A 25,507-nucleotide genomic window follows, 5' to 3' on the forward strand; every position below is an offset into this window, starting at 1 on the left:
TACCTCTGATCCATGATAGTTCATCTTTTATAGCTAGGCTTTTGTTTGGAGACAATCTAATGAGCATAAGATGTGGTAGGTTAACGATTTAAATATAGAAATATTATTTTCGCCTGTGGATGTGATCATATGGGCAAGACTCTGCACTGGCATGGGTCTCCATTCACATGGAACACACACACACACACACACACACACACATAACAGCTGCTGGTGCCAGAATACAGGAAGTATGCTAAAGATTGCTAGTATACAGCAGCAAAAAAATAATAATAAACCTGAGTTTAGGACTTCCACACTAACATTGGTCACACAAGCAGATGACTTCTGGATGATTCTTCCCTCTCTCTTAGTCCTCAACTGAAACAACAGTGATGGCTGGGGCTGATGGGAGTTGGAGTCCAAACCATCTAGACAACACCAAGTTGGCGAAGGTTGATCTAGTCTAACTCCAGTAACTTCAGTTCAGGAAATCCATAACAAGAGAGAACATCTTCTGTTTGGAGACCTCCAGTTAGGGAGATCCCAACAGTTCCCTAGCCAATTGGTTCCATTTTCAAACTGCTCTTTCTCATCAATAAGTTGCTCCTAACATTCAGGCCAAATCTACTCTCTGATATTTAAGCCTATTACATCTAGTCTTGACCTTCAAGCTGTAGAGGATAAACTTTTGTCCGTTTCTACATTATAGCCCTTCAGGGATTAGAAAAGTGTTATATGTTAGTCCTCTATTTTCTCTCCTCCAAGCTAAATATCCTAAATCTTTCAACCTTTCCTCATAGGGCTGGTTTTCCATATCGTTGACCATCTTAGTTGCCCTCCTCTGAATCAATTCCAATTTGTCTATATCTTTGTTAAAGTGCAGCACCCAGAACTAGACATAGTACTCCAGAGAAAATTGGACCGGTGAAGAATAAAGGGGATCTATTACTTCCAGTGACTTGGAAACGATGGTCCTATTCATGGAGCCTAAAATCTCATTAGACCTTTTTTTATGCAGTTGCATCAATGCTAACTCATGCTCTGCTTCTGACTAACTGGAATTTTGAGAGCCTTTTCATATAGGTAAAGAACCCCTGGACGGTTAAGTTCAGTCAAAGGTGACTATGGGGTTGCAGCACTCATCTCACTTTCAGGCTGAGTGAGCCGGCCTTTGTCCACAGGCAGCTTTCCGGGTCATGTGGCCAGCAGGACTAAACCGCTTCTGGTGCAAAAGAACACCGTGATGGAATCCGGAGCGCATGGAAACATTGTTTACCTTCCTGCAACAGTGGTACCTATTTATCTACTTGCCCTGGCATGTTTTCGAACTGCTAGGTTGGCAGAAGCTGGGGCAGAGCAATGAGAGGTCTCACCATCATGCAGATTTGAACCGCCAATCTTCCAATCAGCAAGCCCAAGAGGCTCAGTGGTTTAGACCACAATGCCAAGCCAGTTGTCCCCCATCCTACGCCTGAGCATTTCCCTTCCTCTGCCCATACAAGTAATGAACTTTGCATTAGTCTCAGTTGAATTTCATTGTGTTAGTTTCAGCCCAATTTTCCAATCCATCCAGCTCATTTGAATTTCATTCTTTTCTTCTGAGATGTGAACTATCCTTCCCAGTTTTGTGTGTTGCCTGCAAATATGACAGGAATTCCCATCACCCGTTTTATTGCTTTCTTTTCTTTTGTAGGATTGCTTTGAAAAATTTAAGGCCAAAAAGCAGTATATAAATAAACCATAACATAATGTATCACCCTTGACCGTTGAAATTGCTGGTTGGGAAAGTCTATACTAAGTCATAGTTGAGGCTAGCCATAGTTCTTGGTTTACACATAACAAACCATGCTAAGTTGAAAAACAGAAGTGAAAACATTTGATTTCTTGCTCATGGCTGCACTGAAGGAGAGAGACATGCATGAGGACAGAGTTTGTGTGCATTATATTTAAATATAGTTCAGCATCACACCTGAACCCAGCCGTAGTCAGTAACTTAAGTTTCCCAGAGCCCAGCACTGGTAACTGCTGTTACTGGCAAAAGGTGATTCTCAACCCAGAATCGGAAACTTCTGCAATGTTTTCCTGCAGGGGGACAGTCACCAATGCCACAAGTCCTTGCCCAGCCTCTTTTTGCAATTTTAAAATAGCCTCCCAATTTGTTTCCTTTTTTTCATCAGACAATGTGTGCTTAGCCTTCCCCACCCCCCAGACAACACACACACACCTCTGCTTCCTCCCATTTAATGGACATTGATCTACACCATTAGGACTAGGACAGTGTTAAGAGGTAAGTCATGTTATCCTCCCCAAAAACAAGTGTCTGGAAAGGTACTAACTCTAAAGATTAGATACTCAGATATCTATGATGAAAGTTGCGTGCAGGTATTAATTTTTACTAGCTCTAGATCTTAAAAACAAGCAAAGGATTGTTCTTTGTAATGTGTCTGGAGGCTATCTGGGGGTAATTTAAAAGACTTCCAAGTGCAACAGTTTACTTTCACCCTAAGGCAATCCTTTTGCCATAGGGAAGCAGGTAGCTGGATGTGTATCTTTAAGCATTTAACATCTTTGGAAAGGAAACACGGGTACTAAAAGATCTGGATTGCCTGCATACAGTAGAATTATCTGAATTTCTACCTCTCTCAGTCCCAACATTTTAAGGCATGATTTCTACTCCCAACTCAACAACTAATAAAGTTCTTATGATGCTTTCAAAAGATGGAATCTCACTAGATTCCAGAAAATGGTGTTGATATTATCAAAAGTATACAATCCTCTTCTAATCAATGGTAAGGTAAAAAGGTAAAGGTAAGGAACCCCTGGATGGTTAAGGCCAGTCAAAGGCGACTATGGGGTGCGGTGCTCATCTCACTTAAGGCCGAGGGAGTCCACAGGCAGCTTTCCAGGTCATGTGGCCAGCATGACTAGACCACTAATTAAATTTAATAATAATAATAATAATAATAATAATAATAATAATAATAATAATAATAATAATTATTCCCCAGCCACTCTGGGCAGCTCACATCCTATATCAGAATATACTAAAACATCAAACATTAAAAACTTCCCGATACAGGCCTGCCTTCAGATGTCTTCTAAAAGTCAGATAGTTGCTTATTTCCTTGACATCTGAAGGGAGGGTGTTCCACAGGGAGGGTGCCACTACCGAGAAGGCACAACGGGACACCGTGACAAGTGCTAGAGTGCACGGAAATGCCATTTACCTTCCCGCCAGAGTTATCTACTTGCACTGGTGTGCTTCCGAACTGCTAGGTCGGCAGAAGCTGGGACAGAGCTATGGGAGCTTACCCTGTCACGCAGATTTGAACCACTGACCTTCTGACTGGCAAGCCCAAGAGGCTCAGTGGTTTAGACCACAGTGCCACCCGTGTCAATGGCACGAAGGCGGAGGGGGATTTCTCAACCAAGCAGTGCTGGGCAGCCATCTTGCTCATTAATACCACCTAGGGTCCAGCTGCTCATCACAAACACTCTTTTCCAACAACACAAAAAACAACTCTACACATGGACATCACCAGATGGGCAGCATCGAAATCAGATTGATTATATTCTCTGCAGCCAAAGATGGAGAAGCTCTATACAGTCAGCAAAAACAAGACCTGGAGCTGACCGTGGCTCAGATCATCAGCTTCTTATAGCAAAATTGAAGCTTAAACTGAAGAAAGTAGGAAAAACCACTGGGCCAGTAAGATACAATCTAAATCAAATCACTTATGAATACACAGTGGAAGTGAGGAGCAGGTTTAAGGATTTAGATTTGGTGGACAGAGTGCCTGAAGAACTATGGATGGAGGCTTGTGACATTATACAGGAGGCAGCAATGAAAACCATCCCAATGAAAAGGAAATGCAAAAAAGCAAAGTGGCTGTCCAACGAGGTCTTACAAATAGTGTGGGAGAGAAAGCAAGCAAAATGCGAGGGAAATAGTAAAAGATACAGGAAACTGAATGCAGATTTGCAGATATATTTCTTCCAGGGAGCTTTCCTTAACCACATTTGAGGACTGTGTAATATATGAACTCAAACAAGAATGTATTAAGAAAGGATTGGATTTAATTAAATAGGTTGGATTTAATTAAATAGGTTATATACCTTGCTTAAGGATTGTATATGGTGTACATCCTGGACTTGATTTGTATGTTAGGAAGTAACCAGTAAAGAAATTTGTTACAGACATTACCATTCAGCCCATTACCACCACCAGGCACGGAGGCCAAAGTCAGAGCAGGAGCTGAGCCAGGGAATTGCAGTGCAGGAGAAAACGAACCGGACATTAACTAATGAGCTGAAAAGGTATCTGTTAACTGAGCAAATGTTCAGAAAAGACTGAAACAGAGGCACAAACACATTGTCACTCAAACTCCCATTCTACTTGGTCCTCAGCTCGACCGCTGCTTGCAACTGGGTCACTGCCTGAATAGACCCTTCTTCCCAACTTCACAGCTGGCAACACAACGGCTTGGCAGCCAATTGGGACACCCAACAACAACTCCTGAGGTTCCTGTTGGGTCCACTACCACCTTTGCTCTCGAGACCCGGGGGATAGTTGGGAAGAATCAGGGATCAAGGCAGGGCTCAGGACAGAGTCAGAGGGGTTTATGAGGACGCCAGGCAAGGCAGACGGACAGCCCCAGGTCCTGCGTAATCTCAACAGGTCTATGTGAACTGGTTTCAATGACTGCCAGTATGATTCTGGGCATCGTTCAAGGTTCTGCTTTTAGCATTCAAAGCCCTGAGCAACTTGGGACCAGGATATCTAATGGACGGCCTTGCCCACTATATTGAGCACTGCTCAGAGTACCACCTATTCTAGAAACCAGGCTTTTAGCGCTGCGGCTCCAGCCCTCGGAATCAAGACATGTTTGCTTAAGGAAGGACCCAGTCATTTGTGAAAGCTCACTTTGACATCTGATGAAATTGTTTCCTTGTTTTTAGAGCTTGTACGGACAGTTTAATTGTTTCAGAGTCTGTTTAAAAGATTTATTGTTCTTGTGTTTCTGTATTTTATTCTGCTATATTTACTATTATTATTATTAATGTTCTGATTAATGCTTTGCTTTACCTGAACACCAGTTTGAGGTGGGGAATTTGCTCATATTCAAGACAAATATAGGGCAACTGTCTCACAATTTTTCTTTTTTTATGAAAAACTGCTTATGTCGGCAAGGAACATCAATATGTCTTGCGAAGTTTGGAAGACTGCCAATTCTACACATAAATAAATATCAATAAGCACCTGCTTTTTTAAAAAAGATGAAAAGGGGAGAATTTCTTGAGATGTTCATCTCCCACATCATTGTGTCCTTTAATTAAAGAAGCATTAAAGCCTTATTAAAACAGGTGGAAAGATTTCACAGCTGAATATTGATTGATCTCAACAAAAAGCATTTGCCAAAAATTGGGAATATTCAGCAAACAGGCAAAGTTCGTTGGAATGGGCACATTTCCTAAAGGAGAACAATCACAGATGATTTCATGCTTGTGGAGGAAAAACTACCACCTTGAAACCCTTCACCTTGGTGTGCTACAGACTCAAAAGAAATGAGGCAAGGAAACCTTCTAAGTTATTTCTGTACTTCAAAACTGAAGACCCAGAAGCTGGTCTAATTATTTCGAACTGCTATAGAGCTAGCAATTTCAGCTACTCCAACAGGGATCAAAACCTCTTCTTTAACAACCAGGAGAAAAATATTGTAAGCTGCGAGACTTGGGATGACTTAATGGAATGGAAGAAGTAAATCAGCACACTTGCATCATTTACTTAGCATTAGTATAACCCATTCCAATGTTCAAAGGGCTTAAAATAATTTTTATTAAGAACCTAAATAACTAATAATAATAATATTTTATTTATATCCCGCCCTCCCCAGCAGAAGCCGGGCTCAGAGCAGCTAACAACAGTAAAATGATACAACATTCTAAAATCATTTCATTATAAAATCAGTTGCTGTACAGTACACTGTGCACTGTACAGTTGCTGAATATTATCTATGTGTAGCATTGTTATTTAAGCAAGCATCGTAATAGCCCTGAAATGTCACCATCATTACCAGCATTTTTTATGTTTTGTTATGTTTTTATATGTGCTGGAAGCTGCCCAGCATGGCTGGGGAAACCCAGCCACATGGGTGGGGTATAAATAATAAAATTGTTGTTGTTATCATTGTCGTCATGTACACACTGCAGGAAGGAGACTTGAGGCAGAAGCTTCCAGGACTTGCTCAAAACCAGCCAAGTGGAATTCATGGGTCAGGATTTGAAAGAGCGACATGGGTTTGTATGACCACCCCTGCCTTCTGCAAACTGGTGTCCTCCTACATTAAATTAAGGGACTGCAGCTCCCCACCAGCTCTAGTCAGCTATACACTTGCAGTCCTAATCACTTGGAAGACACTGGGTTGGGGAAGGCCGGCTTACAGAGTCTTAGGGAAAGCAATATACTGCGGTACCTTGGTTCTGAAACACCTTGGTTCTCAAACTCCGAAAACCCAGTAGTAGGGTTCCAGTTTTCAGACGATTTTTGGAAGTCGAATGTCCAATGCGGTTGTCGGCTATTGTTTCTGTTTGGAAGATATGGAGTTATGCAACCCCCGAGCCAAGGCGATAAGTAACTATGCAGCAACTATGCAACAACTATGCAGCAACTATGCAACACCTTTGAAGGCAGCCCTGTCTAGGGAAGTTTTTTTAATGTTCAATTATATATATATATATATATATATATATATATATATATATATATATACACACACACACACACACACACACATATATATATATATATATATATACACACACACACACACACACAATTATTATTATTATTATTATTATTATTATTATTATTATTATTATTATTATGTCAGGTGTCTGGGCAGTCAAGAGGGGACAACTGCTCCTTCCCCCAGCCTGTACTTCTACTCCAAATTGCAGCGTTGAAACTAGGCTTTCTTTCACCTGGGTCCAAGACCCAGTTTCGTATACACACACATCCATGCACATTTGTGTAGACACACATACACAGGCTAGGAGACTCCATGGCGCCCCTCTGGAGGCTTCATCCAGGGCAAAAAAAAAAACAACCTGGCCCTCCCAAGCTGCTCACAGGATGTCAGACACATGTGGCTGAACAAAAATGTCCCAATTTCGCCACCCAATTTGCAGGCAGTGAAATGGAGAAGAGGGTTTTCAGGGGCAAAGAGAGGGTGTCATTACAGGTGCAAGCAATAATGCCCTACGTGCGCCATTTCCATCCCGCCTCTCCAAATTAAAAATGGGAAATGCCAAGCGGTTCCTGCCGGACAGAACGCCACTGCTACGAAACCACACATTGAGAGACCAGCTTCAGCGCCTGCCCGCCTGCTCTTCCAGTGTATCAGAAATTATCAACAGGATAATGGAAATTGATTTTCTGTGCCCTAATGGTGGCTACCAAGAGATTGATACGGAGGAATTGGAAAAATAAATATGATACCCTTCAATCAATGGACTGACGGAATGACATCACTGGCAAATATGAACAGACTGCTTACAGGTGCAGACTCTGTATGGATAAATATGGTAACAATTGGAATGAATTTATACAAAATGTAGTAGGGCTATTAACATTTACATAAGAACTAGGACAATAACACTATACCAATTTATACAAGAATGTATGGGAATATTGATCTCTTTTTTTTGCATTTTTTTTTGCTTTAATATGTATCTTTGTTGTTGTTTTTCTCCCTCTCACTTTTCGTTCTTTTTTTTCTGTATCACTTTATTTCTTTTAACTGAAATCACCTTAATAAAATAAAAATATTCAAAAATATGTATTTTAGCTGTATCAGATGCTGTTTTTGTGTAGAGTTTTACATTTTTAAATTTGTTTCTCACTAGAGGCAAGATGAGCTAGAGATAATCCACTTGGTGCCCTGTGAATGCACCTGGTCTACAATCCCATTTTCCTTGACCATCAGCCATGCTGGGTGCAGGCTGCTAATAAGAGATAGAGTTCTGGTGCTAGAGGGGGAAATGTCAGTAGGGCCTAGGACCCTCATACCTACAGGACCACCTCTCCCGGTATGCCCCACGGAGAGACTCAAGGTCCATAAACAGCAACACCCTAGTGGTCCCGAGCCCTAAGGAAGTTAGATTAGCTTCAACCAGAGCCAGGGCCTTTTCAACACTGGCCCCAGCCTGGTGGAATGCTCTGCCTCATGAGACCAGGGCCCTGCAGGATCTGATTTCTTTCCGCAGAGCCTGTAAGACAGAGTTGTTCCGCCTGGCCTTTGGCTTGGAGCCAATTTGATTCCCTCCACCTCTTTCTTTTTTCTTTTCCTTTCTCCTCCTGCGATGAGGCTACATTTTAATATTTTAATGTTTCAATATTTTAATGTCGTATTTTAATTTTGTTTTTTAAATTGTATTCATTCAACTTGTTTTTATTATTGCTTGTTAGCTGCACTGAGCCCGGCCTTGGCTGGGGAGGGTGGGGTATAAATAAAAAATTATTATTATTATTATTATTTCTTTATTTCATTCTTCTTAGACATTATCTCCTCTTCAACCTGCATAAACTTCATTAAAAAAACACCTCTCTGTGAAATTGAGCATTTGCCTGACTAGCGCTCAGGAAAGTAGAGATATATATCTATCAGGCCCATCAGTTGCTGCTGGACAGGAACAAATGTGCAAAGCTGTAATCTGAGAAACATTAATTGACACCAGATAATCCTTTACGCAAGCAAAAGCAACAATATGAGCTCTCCTAATATGGAAGCAAGCACTACCCCCAAAAAAAGACCAAAATAAAATAAACATGGTCATTGACAACCCAGGCAGGCACACAAAGCCAGTGCTATTAACGCTTTAGGCAAAACTAACGCAAGGCTTAATTGGCAAGCACTTTTTTCGAAGAACATTCCAGCTGTGGAAAAAAGGAACCTGCATTCAACAAGAACAGCACTAGCAGATTGTGTGTGGGTCTATGCAAAAATCACTTTGAGAAATATTTTTTAAAAAATAAAATGTATTTATTGTTTAAATGAAATGTATTTATTGTTTTATGCATTTAAACAATTCATATACCACTTACCTGTAACTACAATCCAAGCCACCACCACCCCCCGACACCCTTACGTTCTACTTGCACGTGACCGTTGCTCTTACAATCCAGTGATACATAACTTTTGTTAAACAGATAAATGGAGGGAAGGAAAAGAGATCTCTTTAGAACTGCACAAGCAATAGTGTGATGATACTGCAGAATTCTCAACCATTCAGCAGTGTTCTTGTTCCACTAACAGCAGATACAGCAAAACAGAGTGGTTGTATAAGCAGTATCTGTGTCATTTGGACACGGCGCATCACACACACACACACAAACACCCCCCCCCCAAAAGCTTAAGGAGATCTGATGAGGTAATCAGGAGAAGAATAGCTCATATTTCACAAAACACTCTACAAGGCAGATTTATAAATTATGTATCCTCCAAGTCCAAAGACTAATCCATTATATTTTGGGTGCATAAGTGATGACTGATTTGTTAACTACATAAGTAGTCCAAAGTAAATATGCTGTTTGCACATGCCCTTAATGTCCACTAAATGCAGGGTCAAATCCCCAGCGGTCAGCAAACTTTTTCAGCAGGGGGCCGGTCCACTGTCCCCCAGACCTTGTGGGGGGGTCGGACTAGATTTTGAAAAAAATATATGAATGAATTCCTATGCCCCACAAATAACCCAGGGATGCATTTGAAATAAAAGCACACATTCTACTCATGTAAAAACACGCTGATTCCCGGACCGTCCGCGGGCCAGATTTAGAAGGCGATTGGGCCAGATCTGGCCCCCGGGCCTTAAATTGCCTACCCGTGCCCCAGAGTATTGCCAGTGGGCAGTTTCAATGCAACAGAAGGCTAAGGGACAATGCAGTAGAGATGATGGGGCAACTGGCAGTTCCCTCGCTGTGAGAAGCCAAGTTACAGGGAACCAGGCAGAGGGCCTTCTCGGTGGTGGCGCCTGCCCTGTGGAACGCCCTCCCACCAGATGTCAAAGAGAACGACAACTACCAGACTTTTAGAATACATCTGAAGGCAGCCCTGTTTAGGGAAGCTTTTAATGTTTAATAGACTATTGTATTTTAATATTTTGTTGAAAGCCGCCCAGTGTGGCTGGGGAAACCCATTCAGATGGGTGGGGTATAAATAATAACTTCTTCTTCTTCTTCTTCTTCTTCTTCTTCTTCTTCTTCTTCTTATTCTTATTCTTATTCTTATTCTTATTCTTATTATTATTACTGCATCACCTTATGAATACATCTGCCCGGTGCTGTTTTTCTAGAAAAAGAGGTGCCAGAACCCACCATGTTCTCTTATAACAGCAATGGCACCCACCTGAGAGGTGCCGGAACTGAATTCTGGTGAGTTCCGGCTGAAAAAAAAGCCCTGTATCTGCCCTATTTGCGTATGAAATGAGGGGATCTTGCTGCAGCATCAAAAGGGTCGCATAAGGACAGCCCTGTCTTTCCACTCCACCTTCAATTCCTCATGATTTGCTGCTTCAGATCATTTCTGCTCTAGGCTTAGCTTCAGTTCAGGTGTCAGATCCAGGCTGAAAGAAAGAGCCTGAGGTTGAGGGAGCAAAGGAAAGCAAGCCAGGGGAACCCCTTTTGAGGCTTGAGTAAGACTTCACCCTCATCCTGTTCGACGCATGAACCGGGCACATTCATGAAGAAAGAGGGCTGCTCTATCATATCCAGCCTGGCCCTCATTGTGAACCTGCTTACATCCTCCTCTCACAACACAAGACAGTTAGGCTGTGTTAGGGACACGGGTGGCGCTGTGGTCTAAACCACTGAGCCTCTTGGGCTTGCCGATCAGAAGGTCGGCGGTTCGAATCCCTGCGACGGGGTGAGCGCCCGTTGCTCGGTCCCAGCTCCTGCCCACCTAGCAGTTCGAAAGCACATCAAAAGTGCAAGTAGATAAATAGGTACCACTCCGGCGGGAAGGTAAACAGCGTTTCCGTGCGCTCTGGTTTCCGTCACGGTGTCCCATTGCACCACAAGCGGGTTAGTCCTGCTGGCCACATGACCCGGAAAGCTGTCTGTGGACAAACGCTAGCTCCCTCGGCCTGAAAGCGAGATGAGCGCCACAACCCCAGAGTCGCCTTTGACTGGACTTAACCATCCAGGGGTCCTTTACCTTTACCTTTTTAGGCTGTGTGCATATCTTGCTGTGCTAGGGAGCTTGGCACTTGCAACTGGGAATTTGAGGATTGGATCCAGCCTTGTACACAGTATAAAGCAGTTGGAGAACATTTCAGGCACAGGAGAGGATAAGGGTGTGTGGCCTAGAATCACCACATGGCTTCTGTATTGGCCAGGCTGGGTGCAAATATCATTTTCTAGTCAACAGCATAGGACCTTCAAGCCCCACCCCCAACCTGAAAACTATCCAGGCCTAGATTCAGGTTGGTCTGTCATTTGTACATTGATTATTAGCCACAAAGATCAGTGGGACAACCTTTGCGCAAGACATTTGTCAGGGGAGTGGGTTTCCCAAGCTCTTTAAAGTAAGAAGTCAAATGCCACCACTGCTGTTTGCTAACACATCTTTAAGGTTGTGAAGTTTGTACAAATCACATCTGCATAAACTCATGCAGCCCTCTTCCTTATCCTTTTATCATACTGTGCATTTATGAAGTGTTATCACCCTCCAGCTTCGAGAACACTGATATCACGTATAAATAAATAAAAATAGCTGGCCTGTTTAAAATTTTATTATTTTGAAATTAAGACGGCAGAACCAAATTACAAGGACACAGCACAAAAGAATAATCATCTAATTTTACACGGTGCAAACACAGATACTGGTGTAATAATGAGATTATTTCTTTCCAAGTAAAATGTTAGGCCCCACGAGAACGGCAGTTCTTTTCTGAACAACTTGCCCTTTAATCGCCAAACTGAAGGCAATTGTTCTGGCCAGCAAATTCAGAGGGGACTTGTCACCTAAGCATAGCATCTGGATGTGCACAGATGAACTTTCAGGTGAGTTTGTTTGTTTGTTTAAGCGCCCTGAAATCTCCCTTAAATTGTGCTCAGCTGCTTTCTTGGAAAGAAATTATCTACAGCAGCTGCTCCATCAAGCTCTAGGAAAGCGAGCGATACGGGACTGTAGGGCGTCTCCATTCAGTCAGCTGGAAGGTCAGCTCTATCAGGCTCCATCTACAGCAACCATTCCACAGGGCTGTCAATGCTTCTCATTACCAGTTCCTAGAAGCCCCAGGAGCAGAGAGTGCTCTTATATTTCGGTCCTGCTTGCAGGCTTCCCGCAGGCATCTGGTTGGCCACTGTGAGAACACAATGCTGGACTAGATGGGCCATTGGCCTGATCCAGCAGGCTCTTCTTATGTTCTTAACTCTGTAACGAAGAAATAGTTTTCTGTTTTCCTCCTCCCTGACAATCCCTTTTCCTTCTTTTGTGTAGGGTCCTTTCGACTGCAACTCTGTACTGGCTCCCGGTGGAGTATCGGGTCAGGTTCAAGGTGCTGGTCTTGACCTTTAAAGCCCTTTGTGGCTTAGGGCCCTCGTATCTACGGGACCGCCTCTCCTGGTCTGCCCCGCAGAGGACCTTAAGGTCCATGAATAACCATAGTTTAGAGGTCCTGGGCCGTAAGGAAGTCTCCTCCACCAGGGTCAGAGCCTTCTCAGTGATGGCTCCGACTTGGTAGAATGCCCTGTCCCAGGAGACTAGGGCCCTTCAGGATTTAACCTCCTTCCGTTGGGCCTGTAAGACAGAGCTGTTCCACCTGGCCTTTAATTTGAATTCAGCCTGATCTTTTATTTCCCTTCTCCTCCCTCCCCCTCCCCTTTTATGAGGATCACCCGCTCTGAGACCCCACAGCTAATTCTGCCCTGGCCTCCTCGCTGGGCCAAGTAGGACCGATTCAGCCAGCTAGCCCTGGGGATTATCTAATGCTTATTTCCCCTAAATTGATTTTTGAATTTTATTATTCATGTTTTTATACTGTATTTTATGCTGCTTTTAAAATGTTTTAAGTGTTTTAAATTTGTTGTTAGCCGCCCTGAGCCTGGTTTTTGAATCGGGAAGGGCAGGGTATAAATAATAAATAATAATAATAATAATAATAATTATAACTCTTGAGACCATTCTGTAAGCTGAAGAGCGAGGTAAAAATGCTTTAAATAAGCTCTCTTTCTCTCTGAATACTTTTGAAAACTAAATGCTCCAGAGACATACATTATGCTGACAACTTTTTCGGCTGAAAGAAAAGAGTTACGTGAAGGAAATAACACTGGGGGGAAACAATCATTTTTATGCCATTTTATAGAAAGCACAGGACTATCATTCTCCCAGCTCCCAGCATTTCCATAATCCCAGAGGATAAGCCGCACCAATTCATATGCCTGTTAATTAGCACTTATTGCCTGCCACATGCAAAAAGAAAAAGAAAAAAAAGAACAGAGCAGAGCAGGCAGCAACCAAACTCATCTGTAGTCAGAATGTGTTTTTATCGCCATATCAGCTGCAGCCACTGCCAGGCCTGACAACAGCTGAACACGGCTTGGCAGAGTGCCTCAAATTACTGCCGACTAGAAGCACTTAAAGCATCCTCCTGGAGCTTGACATGACAAATAAAGCAATGATTCATAACTGAATTACAGCGAGGTTCTCTGGAAGGAAACAAACGCGACGTTGAGGAGAACAGCTTGGTCGTTCCTTCACGGAGCTGAAAGGGAAAAGGAACGCCAGGGATGTTGCGCTGACATGAGACGAGACACAAACCCAGGAGGGAGCGAATGCTCAAACCAAGGGCAACCTGGCAGGGGCAACGGAATGGATATAAGCTGCCACAGGAGAAACACCCCCAATACTTTCCTTCCGAGAGGTTGCATTGCGTCAGTTGGGCTTTGAGGCCCAAAGCAACGAGTTCAAGGAATTCGTAAAATGGGCTGGTCCACCTCCTGAGCTGGCACTCTGGAACCATCGCAGACTGCTCCCTGGGGGCTTCCACCAGCCCCACAGATATGGCGCACGCTGTGGTCAGCTTCCCCTGCGAGGCCCAAGCCACCACAGAACATCCTACCTCGAGCCCGCGATCGGATACCAGTTGCTGGCAGACAAAAAGGAGGTGGTTGTTGCCTTTGTGAGCTGCTTGTGGGCTCATAAGATGTGTCTTGTTTTTACACACGTACATCATCTTATCTGTATGCCTCCTTTCGGCAGTTAAAACCACGCTCAGGGAGGCTGACGACATGAAAAAATATGCCAATTTCAAACACGACAATTAGTCATGAACAATAAAACATCAAAAAGTACACAACCAAATTGAACACCAGTGGTACCTCGGGTTAAGAACTTAATTCGTTCTGGAGGTCCATTCTTAACCTGAAACTGTTCTTAACCTGAAGCACCACTTTAGCTAATGGGGCCTCCTGCTGCCCCTGTGGTGCCATCGTGCAATTTCTGTTCTCATCCTGAAGCAAAGTTCTTAACCCAAGGTACTATTTCTGGGTTAGCGGAGTCTGTAACCTGAAGTGTCTGTAACCTGAGGTACCATTGTAGTTTCCACATAAATCATGACTAAGGTACAAAATAAAGGTATCGTAAACTAACAAATTAAATCATCAAATCAAACATCAATAATAATAATAATAATAATAATAATAATAATAATAATTTATTTATACCCCGCCCATCTGGCTGGGCCTCCCCAGCCACTCTGGGCGGCTTCCATAGAAACCAAAAATACAGTAAAATATCACACGTTAAAAACTTCCCTGAACAGGGCTGCCTTAAGATGTCTTCTGAATGTCAGGTAGTTGTTTATCGCTTTGACATCTGCTGGAAGGGCGTTCCACAGGGCGGGCGCCACTACCGAGAAGGCCCTCTGCCTGGTTCCCTGTAGCTTTGCTTCTCGCAATGAGAAGGTGGATGGATGAATATCACTTTATATCAATAACAGCAACAACCCCTCCCCAACAAAAAAACCCTATGCAATAGAACAGGAAGAGTCTGTTCAGCAGCCTCAGCTTTCGTAGCTGGAGTCAGTCAGGGCCCTACTCTGCAAGGCCAGGTGGGAAAAGGCCAGCAAGGCAGGGAAGCAGGTCTTCCAGGAATCACAGCCAATGTGCTTGTGGATGTGTTTTGAACTGTTTTTAATATTGCAAGCCGCCCTGGGGCCTTGCAGTGAAAGGCAAGCAATAAATAAAATACCGTATTTTTTGCTCTATAAGACTCACTTTTTCCCTCCTAAAAAGTAAGGGGAAATGTGTGTGCGTCTTATGGAGCGAATGCAGGCTGCGCAGCTATCCCAGAAGCCAGAACAGCAAGAGGGATTGCTGCTTTCGCTGCGCAGCAATCCCTCTTGCTGTTCTGGCTTCTGGGATTCAGAATATTTTTTTTCTTGTTTTTCTCCTCCAAAAACTAACTGCGTCTTATGGTCTGGTGCGTCTTATGGAGCGAAAAATACGGCAATAATAATCTGAGCACATACCATTGGACACAGGAAGCTGGAACCGTGAAGCACATCTAGCAGTGCTCTTTTGTAGCCAGGTATACAGCTCAACACGGGCCGGCTGCGGCCCTCCAGGTAATCACTAGATGTACCCCGCTGAGCTTCCCAATCAGGAAACACAGCAGGACTCTCGGCCAGCAGCCAGCTGTGCTTTCTCCCTCTCTGCCCCTTTGGTAAGCATAGAGGTTGGCAAGTAGGTGCTGAGGCACTGGCACACACAGACTCTGCCCCTCTCCCTTCTGACTTTAATACCAAAAGTCACAGCAACAGGAGTCAAACACTTCAGGGATGCATTGCACTCAGCCGGCAGACTAGCCAGGCTGCCCTAGCACCTGCAAAAGCTGCACAGAAAGAGCAGAAACAGAACCTTGCTCTTCCACTCCAACTGAGCAGAACAGGGAGCAACAAGCTTGGTCCTCTGACATCATTTGAAATAATTTGCTATGGAAACATGGGTGTGGGGAGATGCTTTCAAAGAAAAAACTCAGCAGAAGAGCCTGTCTGTATATTGACTGTGTAGGTCAGGGGTTGGCAACCTGCGGCCCACGGGAGTCATTTAAACGGCCCACAAGCCGCTCCTGAACCAAGCCGCCTGCTTGGTGAGTCCCTGCTTTGTTAAACCAACGCAGCGTGGAGCAGGGACTCGCTTCCATGGCACCGGAAATCGCATCTGCACAGACGCGATCCGGCCCACGGAGCGATCTCCGGAGGAGTGAACCGGCCCAGGCGAGGTAACCCTTGCTGACCCCTACTGTAGGCGATCCCAGAGTTGCCTTTCACCTTGGGATTGAGATCACTGGGGTTTTTGACCTCCAGATCAACAGGAGCAGCTTTCTCGGCTGAGATCTCATGCAGTTAAAGGTAAAGGGACCCCTGACCATTAGGTCCAGTCGTGGCCGACTCTGGGGTTGTGGCGCTCATCTCGCTTTATTGGTCGAGGGAGCCAGCATACAGCTTCCAGGTCATGTGGCCAGCATGACTAAGCCGCTTCTGGCGAACCAGAGCAGTGCACGAAAACACCGGTTACCTTCCCGCGGGAGTGGTACCTATTTATCTACTTGCACTTTGACGCGCTTTCGAACTGCTAGGTTGGCAGGAGCAGGGACCGAGCAACGGGAGCTCACCCCGTCGCAGGGATTCGAACCGCCGACCTTCTGATCAGCAAGCCCTAGGCTCTGTGGTTTAACCCACAGGGCCACCGGAGCTCCACAAATTCCAGAACTACATAGCTAGAACCACTTGCATGATAAATACCCCCGTCCTCACCATTCTCCTGTCAAGATGGAGCTCAAGTGGGGGGGAAACCATGAAAGCAGCTCCAATGTCACAGCTGTGGCACTGACACACGAACTGCAGCGGCATGCTATGCCATCACTATACAGCAGCTTGCCGTGCGGCTGACTGACGGCCCTAGGTCCAATCCCAACATCTCCCAGGAAGACTGGGAAAGCATCTCTCTGAAACCTTAGGGAACCGCTGCCACTCAATGTAAACAATGCTGAGCTAAGAGGACCAATGGTCTGACTCAGTATAAGGCGTGGGTAGGCAAACTAAGGCCCGGGGGCCGGATCCAGCCCAATCCCCTTCTAAATCCGGCCTGCTGACAGTCCGGGAATCAGTGCATTTTTACGTAAGTAGAATGTGTGCTTTTATTTAAAATGCATCTCTGGGGTATTTTGGGGGGCTGGCTGGTGTTTTTACATGAGCAGAATGTGTGGTTTTATTTAAAATGCATCTCTGGGTTATTTGTGGGGCATAGAAATTCATTCATTTCCCCCCCCAAAAAAATATAGTCGGGCCCCCCACAAGGTCTGAGGGACAGTGGACCAGCTCCCTGCTGAAAAAGTTTGCTGACCCCTAGTATAAAGCATCGTCCTACGTACTTCAGCATTATGGGCAAATGAAAGGTTGAAAACCTCATAGTTGTTTCGAATGGAACAAGACATTTTTAGGTTCTCTACAGCACCATGTGCCTTTGGCTCCTTCCTTTTCGGCTTTCACCACCAAAAGAAGATAACTTTGTTCAATGTTTTTTATGAACACTGGTATTTTACGAAAGCGCTGATGTTTTAATTATCTGCCACGCTGGAGTGTGTGCGTATGTAAGCACCTGTTTAGTTGTTTGAATGTTGAAACACCGGTATGTTGTTAGTGGCCTTAAAAGCAGCTTTGCTACCTGGGAAGGCAGAATAAATTATTCTTATTAAATATGTAAGATACAGAGCCTTAATACAGCCAGAACAGGTTTGGCAGCTCAAAGCCCCTCTACAGAAGAGAAAACGAGGAGAGGGGATTCCCCAAATTATGGCACTCCTTGAAAGCTGCAACTTTAGAGCCCTAGAGTCTAGACAGAACTAATTTCTTTGTCTGCTAAAAATAGGGATTAAACAAATCTGACAATGCCATTCCTTCTTACACGTGAAAGCTAAGACACTTGGGGCTAACAACCTGGCAAAATTCCAATAGCTACTTTGTTAGGAGACTGAAGAAAAGGTCTACAAAAAAACCCCAATATTCCTACCTAGGAGCCACAACAATTAAGAATGTTGAACTGACAGTGGAAATTACACCGAAAAGCCCTAAGGCTTAAAAAATACGAGAGCGATTTCAAAGACTATCTCATCTACTATATGGAATGCATAACGGTTAGAAAATTTATTTCAGAATGTTCCTGATCTACTAAGACATGCCCCACGAAACTCCACTGAACTGACTCTCATGCAAATCAGCTCTTCTAGATACTTTTCTGGTTTAGTGCTAAACCTCTTGTTTTACATCCCATGGTTAAAGGGGAATGGAAATAATCCTTGCTGTGCGTGTACATGGTACCCCAAGCTCAGTCTCCCCCAGTGGCGTAGCATGGGTTGTCAGCACCCGGGGCAAGGCAAGTAATTTGCGCCCCCTAACCCGTGGATTTGCGCCCCCTAACCCTAACCCCCAGATGTTGCGCCCGGTGCGGCCGGCCCCCCCTGCACCCCCCATGCTACGCCACTGGTCTCCCCAACTACCTTGAGTTAAGAGGTGTGGGCCTCAAACAGATGCACTTCCAGAGCCATTGGACAGTTGAGTTTGAAGGTTGGCAAGACTGGGCTCATTTAGCGGGAAAGGAATTAGTTGGAAATGACTAGGGACTGTTGGGTAGCAGGCACCAAATGACAACAGCTGCCCACAATTTTGCAGTTTGCTGGCGAGGAATACACTTCTTATTTATAACTGTATGTATTTTTGTTTTAACTGATCTAATACAGATAGAATTCATGCATGCATTTTAGTGCTGTTTTATTATGCTTTGTCCATAAGTTTGATGTGCATTGCCCTGGGCGCTTTCTGAAGAAGGGCAATTCAGAAAGAATGCATCTCTTCATTTTGTTGTAGTAATCAACCAAAAGCAATGGTATCCCTTTAGTATTGGCACCATTCATACCATACCACAGATATTCCCTTTGTCTGTCTTCCTTTTGTCCTGAACCGGTTCATTGGTTCGACCATTACCGGAGCAACCCTAAAGGGCTTCTTCCTTCCTAGCATCTTACAAGTTCTTGTTGGAACCCAGAGATCTGAAATGTTTCCTCCAGCCCAAACTTTATCGGAAATCTGCTCATGTTGCTGGATCCTTTTCCTCCCTCAAACCTCTTCTTGACTCTGCCACTGCAACATCCTCTCTGCCTGGTTCCCCCCCCCCCGCCTTTCCCACATCTCTAATCCATTCAGAATGCCTCTGAGCTCACCTCTCTGCTGCTGCTATGATCGTGTCATTCCCCATCAGCTTACTTTTAAGCCTCTCCACCTCTGTGTCTCTTCCTTCCCCTTACATCCCTTCTTGCTTACTTCAGATTCCTCCAGTTGTCTTGGCCTTTAGTTCCAGTCTCTTTACAGCAGCCTTCCTTTCTCTCTTCTTAAGCCTCCCCTCAAAGTCCACTTTTGAGCAAAGCGTATTCTGATCGACCCTGAGCTTAAACAGTTTACCTGCTCTGTCTCTTTCACACACCTCCCAAAATATCCTAACACAAATCATTAAGGTTGCTGCACACATTAAGGCGGATACCTAAAATTATTTACACGTATAGCTAAAAAATGGGGGTGGGGGCTCACAGATATGTGATAGGAGTACTCAAACCCAAAAGCTGGGATTGGCCTCATTTCCCTGTGGAATAAAAGATGGATGTGCTGTTGCATGGTGTGTGTGTGTGTGTGTGTGTGTGTGTGTGTGTGTGAAGAGGCCATAAACCTTCTTGGCTGGACCATGAGTCAATGGCAAAGCTTTGCATGTAGGTTCAATCCCCAGCATTTCCTGATAAAAGGATCAGGAAGAACACAATTCCCCACAGAGGTCAGTCTGGAGATGACTCCTGTTTTATATCCCTTAGTGTCTTACCTATTAAAAAATATATATTATGAGACAGTATTTAGTTTATCCTGCCTTCTCCAAGAAACTCAGTGTGGGAATAAGTTAGGTGCTGTGTCTGCCTGCGTGAGCATGCACAGCACAGTTGGCACTGTGGTCTAAACCACTGAGCCTCTTGGGCTTGCCGATCAGAAGTTTGGCGGTTCAAATCCCAACGATGGGGTGAGCTCCTGTTGCTCTGTCCCAGCTCCTGCCAACCTAGCAGTTTGAAAGCACACCAGTGCAAGTAGATAAATAGGTACCGCTGCGGCGGGAAGGTAAACAGCGTTTCTGTGCGCTCTGGCTTCAGTCACGGTGTCCCGTTGCGCCAGAAGCTGTATAGTCCTGCTGGCCACATGACCCGGAAAGCTGTCTGTGGACAAACACTGCTTCCCTCAGCCTGAAAAGCGAGATGAGCACTACAACCCCATAGTCGCCTTTGACTGGACCTAACCGTCCAGGGGTCCTTTACCTTTACCTACCTGCAACCGCCTCCAAAGCACTTAGTGATGGGAATGAGAACCCAGGTCAAACCTTGGCCCTAAAGAGCAATCTAAAAATCCACAGAAGATGCCAAGAGTGTTCCAAAAGTCTTTCCTGCCCGCTCTACTGTTTTGCTCCCAGACAGGAGGTTTATTTACTGATACAGCAGTGGAAAACCTCAGGCCTAGGGGCCAAATGCAGACCTCTCTAGTCAGGCCTTGGAAGTATCCCGAGGCCACAAAGGTCATTTCCCACATCTTCAGGTGCTTTTGCCAGGCAAGAATGTATTCTCATAGCATGATAATGGTTCTTGCTTGCCTTGATGAAAAGAGGTGGGCGGGTGTAGAAACCTGAATTACGCATGGCTGCAATACAGTCTACTGTACAAATCACATCCCCCACCAACTTTTTGCCTCTGCCCACTACAGGCATATGGCCCCCAGAAGCTTCCTTGGAAGGGAATGTGGCCCTCAGGTGGGACAAGGTTCCCCACCCTGGACTCAAGCTTCAGCATTCGCTCATCTCTCACAGGCACTGCCGCATTTCCTTGTCCTTCTCAGGCAACGTGGCTCTCCCACGTAAGCTGTCTAAAATTTAAATTAGGACTTGCCAAGAAAGCTGAAATCTTAATTTGCCTCTTACTAAATAACAAAGGCTTGTTTCTTTGACCCACAGCATTTATGGGGCATGTCTGGAGGAGGCACTTAATCACAATAATTTGTAGTGGCTCAGAAACTTTCAGATTTCATGACAGCCTGGCATTAAAAGACGCCACAAAACAAGAATGACAAACTATAAGGAGCCCCCAAACCTTGTTCTGGGGCTGGCTTTGGATTTTATTTTAGAGAATTTGTGGGGGTTTTTTCCTCTTTTAACTAAGATAGCGCTGTCATACGATGTCCATGGGATTATCCTGAAGGAACCCAGACTTGCAACTTCGGTATCTATTTAACAAAAGTAAGGCCAATGGAAACAGGAAGCGTTTATGGGCTAAGACGACCCAGCTTATTAACTCAACTTTGTGATTCAAAAGCACTTCACAAAGACCCAGGTATATTCAAGCACAGCATGTTCAGCCTACAAAATTGTCAGCAGGCTGTACGCAGAGAACACACACTTACCAATACAAACAAGGCTGGCGCGCCAGGAAAAACACAGTAAATTATACATCAGAAATAAAGAGCTGCTACTTCCAGCCAGGCTTTTGAAGGCAGAACTATGTAGGACATGCTCAGTGGGAAGGCACCATGAAAAAGCAGGTACAAGCGAGCAAACCTCTTGTTCTAATCCCATCCCAGCCACTTAAAGATTTCCCACTGCTGAGAAGCCTGCTGCACTTTTCCAGGAAATAGGAAATCACTAAGCTGGTCACCCACCAGGCTCTATTCAATAAGGTCTCTCGGCATCCTTCATTCTGCACTAGATTTGAGAAGATATTTATGTACTCAAGTTTTGGACTGACCGCGCTCTTCTCCCAATCCTTGCCAAAATCCATCAGACAATCTTATGCTTCAAATGTTTCGTTTTCAAAAGAGGAAAAAAAAATCACAAAGCAAATTGCTCAAAAGCCACATAGAGAAAGGACGGTGCTGCTTCAGAGGGTTTGGTTTCACGCTGAGCAGTAGCTACCAAATCACGTGATCTACAGAGGCTCAGGAGCAAGATCTGAAGAGCAAACAGATGAGCTAAGCTGAAGTCATTTTCCCTGCAGAGCTAAAGAGAAAAGCCTGGGCACCAGAAAGCCATGCATCAGGGGTGGGAAACCTGTGGCCCTCCAGACATGGCTGGACCACAGCTCCCGTTAATCCCTGATCACTGAATAAGTTGGCAGAGGCTCATAGAAACTGGAGTCCAGCAATATCTGTAGGAACACTGGTCCCCTACTTCTCCCATACATGAAGTTCTAGGATATGATGCTCAACCATCTGCCTAGCAGCAAGTGTCAAAATCCTCCAGTAGAGGCCAGTGGTCTAGCTGCTGCTCCACTGGCTTCCTGTTCTTTTCCAAATAAATAATACTAATACTACTAATAATAATTTATTATTTGTACCCCGCCCATCTGGCAGCGTCTCCCCAGCCACTCTGGGCTGCTTCCAGCAAAGATTAAAAATACATTAAAATGTCACACATTAAAAACTGCCCTGAACAGGGCTGCCTACAGATGTCTTCTAAATGTCAGGTAGTTGTTTAATCTCTTTGACATCTGATGGAAGGGTGTTCCACAGGGCGGGCGCCACTACCGAGAAGACCCTCTGCCTGCTTCCCCTGGTTCACTTTGTGATCCTAACCCATTTATTTATTTCATGCCAAGTCACCCACCAGCCTAGGCCATCTTCTCTTTTATGTTTCCTAAACACAACGTAGTGGCATTTCCGTGCGCTGCTCTGGTTCGCCAGAAGCGGCTTAGTCATGCTGGCCACATGACCTGGAAGCTGTACGCCTGCTCCCTCGGCCAGTAAAGCAAGATGAGCATCGCAACCCCAGAGTCGTCGGCGACTGGACCTAACGATCAGGGGTCCCTTTACCTTTAAACACAATGTAGACAATTCCTTCTCAACGTGAAGGCTGTCTCTGTTGCATCTGTGAGCTGCTGAGCAAAAGATCTACAACAGGCCCGTCCCTGGGCAAGAGGTCTTCTCCAACCATAGAAAGATAAAGAAGCTCAATTCACAGATTCAAAATCTCAAATTCACAGAGAATGGTCTCCCGGGCTTCACAAAAGAACCAAGAAGTGAAATATATTTAGGTGCCAGGCAAAAACATCTCTTCTGCCAGGCCTTTGGATAATTAGACAATCTGTGGCCTTTTAAAATGGGGGTGGGCTATTTTTTTTGTTTGTCACTATGTTATGTATTTTTGTGTTTTTATATCATCCTCATTTTTCAAAATCCTGAAATAAACGGACAGAGTTTTTCTCCCTTTCTCTTAACAATAGGACTCGTGGACATCCAAGGAAGCTGAATGTTGGAATATTCAAGACAAGATAAAATAAAGTACTTATTTCAGCAGCCCATAGTCCAAACTATGGAACTCACTCCCACTGGGGGCAGTGCTGGCCACCAACTTAAAGGTAAAGGTAAAGGACCCCTGACATATAAGTCCAGTCGCGAACGACTCTGGGGTTGCGGTGCTCATCTCGCTTTACTGGCCGAGGGAGCCAGCGTTTGTCCACAGAAAGTATTTCTGGGTCATGTGGCTAGCATGATTAAGCCATTTCTGGCGAAACCAGAGCAGCGTACGGGAACGCCATTTACCTTCCGGCAAGAGTGGTACCTATTTATCTACTTGCACTTTGACGTGCTTTCGAACTGCTAGGTTGACAGCAACTGGGACAGAGCAACGGGAGCTCACCCCACCACGGGGATTCGAACCACCGAACTTCCGATCGGCAAGCCCTAGTGTCAGTGGTTTAGACCACAGCGCCACCAACTTAGATGGCTTTAAAGGAAGATTGTTACTGTTTTTCATTTCGTTTCTCCATTGCTCTGTATTTTTAAGAAAAAATCATGGAAGAGAGGGCTATTGATGTCTACTAGCCATGCTGGTTACGTTCTATTCCCACTTTTGGAGACAGTATGCACCTGAATACCAGTTGCTGAGAGTCACAAGTGCCGAGAGAGCTGTCCTGTCCTGCTTGCGGGCTTGCCTTGTAGGCACCTGGTTGTGCACCATGAAAAGAGGATGCTGAACTAGATGGGCCTTGGACAGCAGCCCGGCTCTTCTTAGGTTCTTAAAATGTTTTAATCTTATTGTATACTATAATCTCAAAATCTCTGCAAAGTGCCCAGTTAATACCAGAGATTTACAAGGCCCTTCTCAGCAGATATACATTCTATTGTGTGGTTTAGGATCTGGAGAAAAACTGGTTGAAATTCCGCACAAAGATGAAGTCTGTTGAGGCAGTAAGGATAAAGTTTGGTACCTTTTATAGATGAAAGATATCCTTCAGCTGAAAATAGTTCCAAACGTATTTCGTCTATGACTGTGGGGCCAGGGAAGTCTTCACAGCATTCCACAACTCTAAAACAGCAAACAACAAAGGAAGAGGTGAAAACATGCCCATAACTTGCTGCAAGACATGGCCCTGTGAAGAGCACTTGGTTAAATTTACCTAACAGTGTGGATAACAGCAAAAGCATGAAGCAGAGTCTTTCTTCAAAACCAGGCAGCGTCTGACATGAACCATCTTGAGCAGTTTGATGCCTTTTAGTTGTAGCCTTACCAGCTTATTTCCCCATGTAGCCAAAAAACTTTCCTCGTGACTGAATCTCCACACTGGGAAAAGCATCAGCTGCAGAATTTCTTATACAACTGTTAAAAGCAGGAGAACCTTGCCAGTATTTTTTTTTTTTTAACTTATTTTCAAAAAGACTTTGACCAGCTGGTGACAGCCCAGTAGCAGCTTCCCAAATTCCCATATAAAAGCAGTATCATAGAAGGTCCTGCAAAACAAAAAATGTCTGAGAGGTGGGGGTGGAAATAATCTTTGGTGGAAAGTTCATTAGGCATCGAAGAAGAAGCCTGGTCAAGATCACTTGCTTTCAAGCCCATGTTTACCTTCAGCCTCAAAATCAAGGCTACTAAAAAAGCACCTCACTATTCACCCAACCAAATTATGTCAAAAAATAACTCCAGTAAAATGAATATGGAATATGGAAAATAAAAGAGATATTCTCGGATAGGAGTATAGTGGGGCAGATCTCAGCTATTAGCTAACAAAAAAAATGTTTAACATGGGACAAGGATAAATCACAGCACCTGCACCAACAGACTCCAGGTAAAAAAAGGTAAAGGACCCCTGGACAGTTAAGTCCAGTCAAAGGAGACTATGGGGTTGCGGCGCTCATCTCGCTTTCAGGCCAAGGGAGCCAGCGTTTGTCCCCAGGCAGCTTTCCGGGTCATGTGGCCAGCAGGACTAAACTGCTTCTGGAGCAACGGGACACCGTGATGGAAACCAAAGCGCACAGAAACGCTGTTTACCTTCCCACCGATGCAGTAACTATTTATCTACTTGCACTGGCGTGCTTTCAAACTGCTAGGTTGGCAGGATCTGGAACAGAGCAATGGGAGCTCACTCTGTCATGGGGATTTGAACCGTTGACCTTCCAA

The 25,507-nt window shown here is 44.6% G+C and overlaps 1 protein-coding gene across 5 annotated transcripts in view; it reads right to left on the reverse strand.

Annotated features, from left to right (window-relative positions):
• Positions 1–25,507, reverse strand: part of FAM168A (family with sequence similarity 168 member A) — a 171,285-nt gene that overhangs the window by 114,111 nt on the left and 31,667 nt on the right. For all 5 annotated transcript variants that reach the window (XM_083610152.1, XM_083610150.1, XM_083610151.1 and 2 more), the window contains exon 2: positions 24,321–24,418. The gene's annotated coding sequence lies outside the window, so the exon portion shown is untranslated. The remainder of the gene's footprint in view (positions 1–24,320; positions 24,419–25,507) is intronic.

The sequence above is a fragment of the Podarcis filfolensis genome, assembly GCF_964270895.1.
Source record: "Podarcis filfolensis genome assembly, chromosome: 4".
Lineage (NCBI taxonomy): Eukaryota > Metazoa > Chordata > Lepidosauria > Squamata > Lacertidae > Podarcis > Podarcis filfolensis.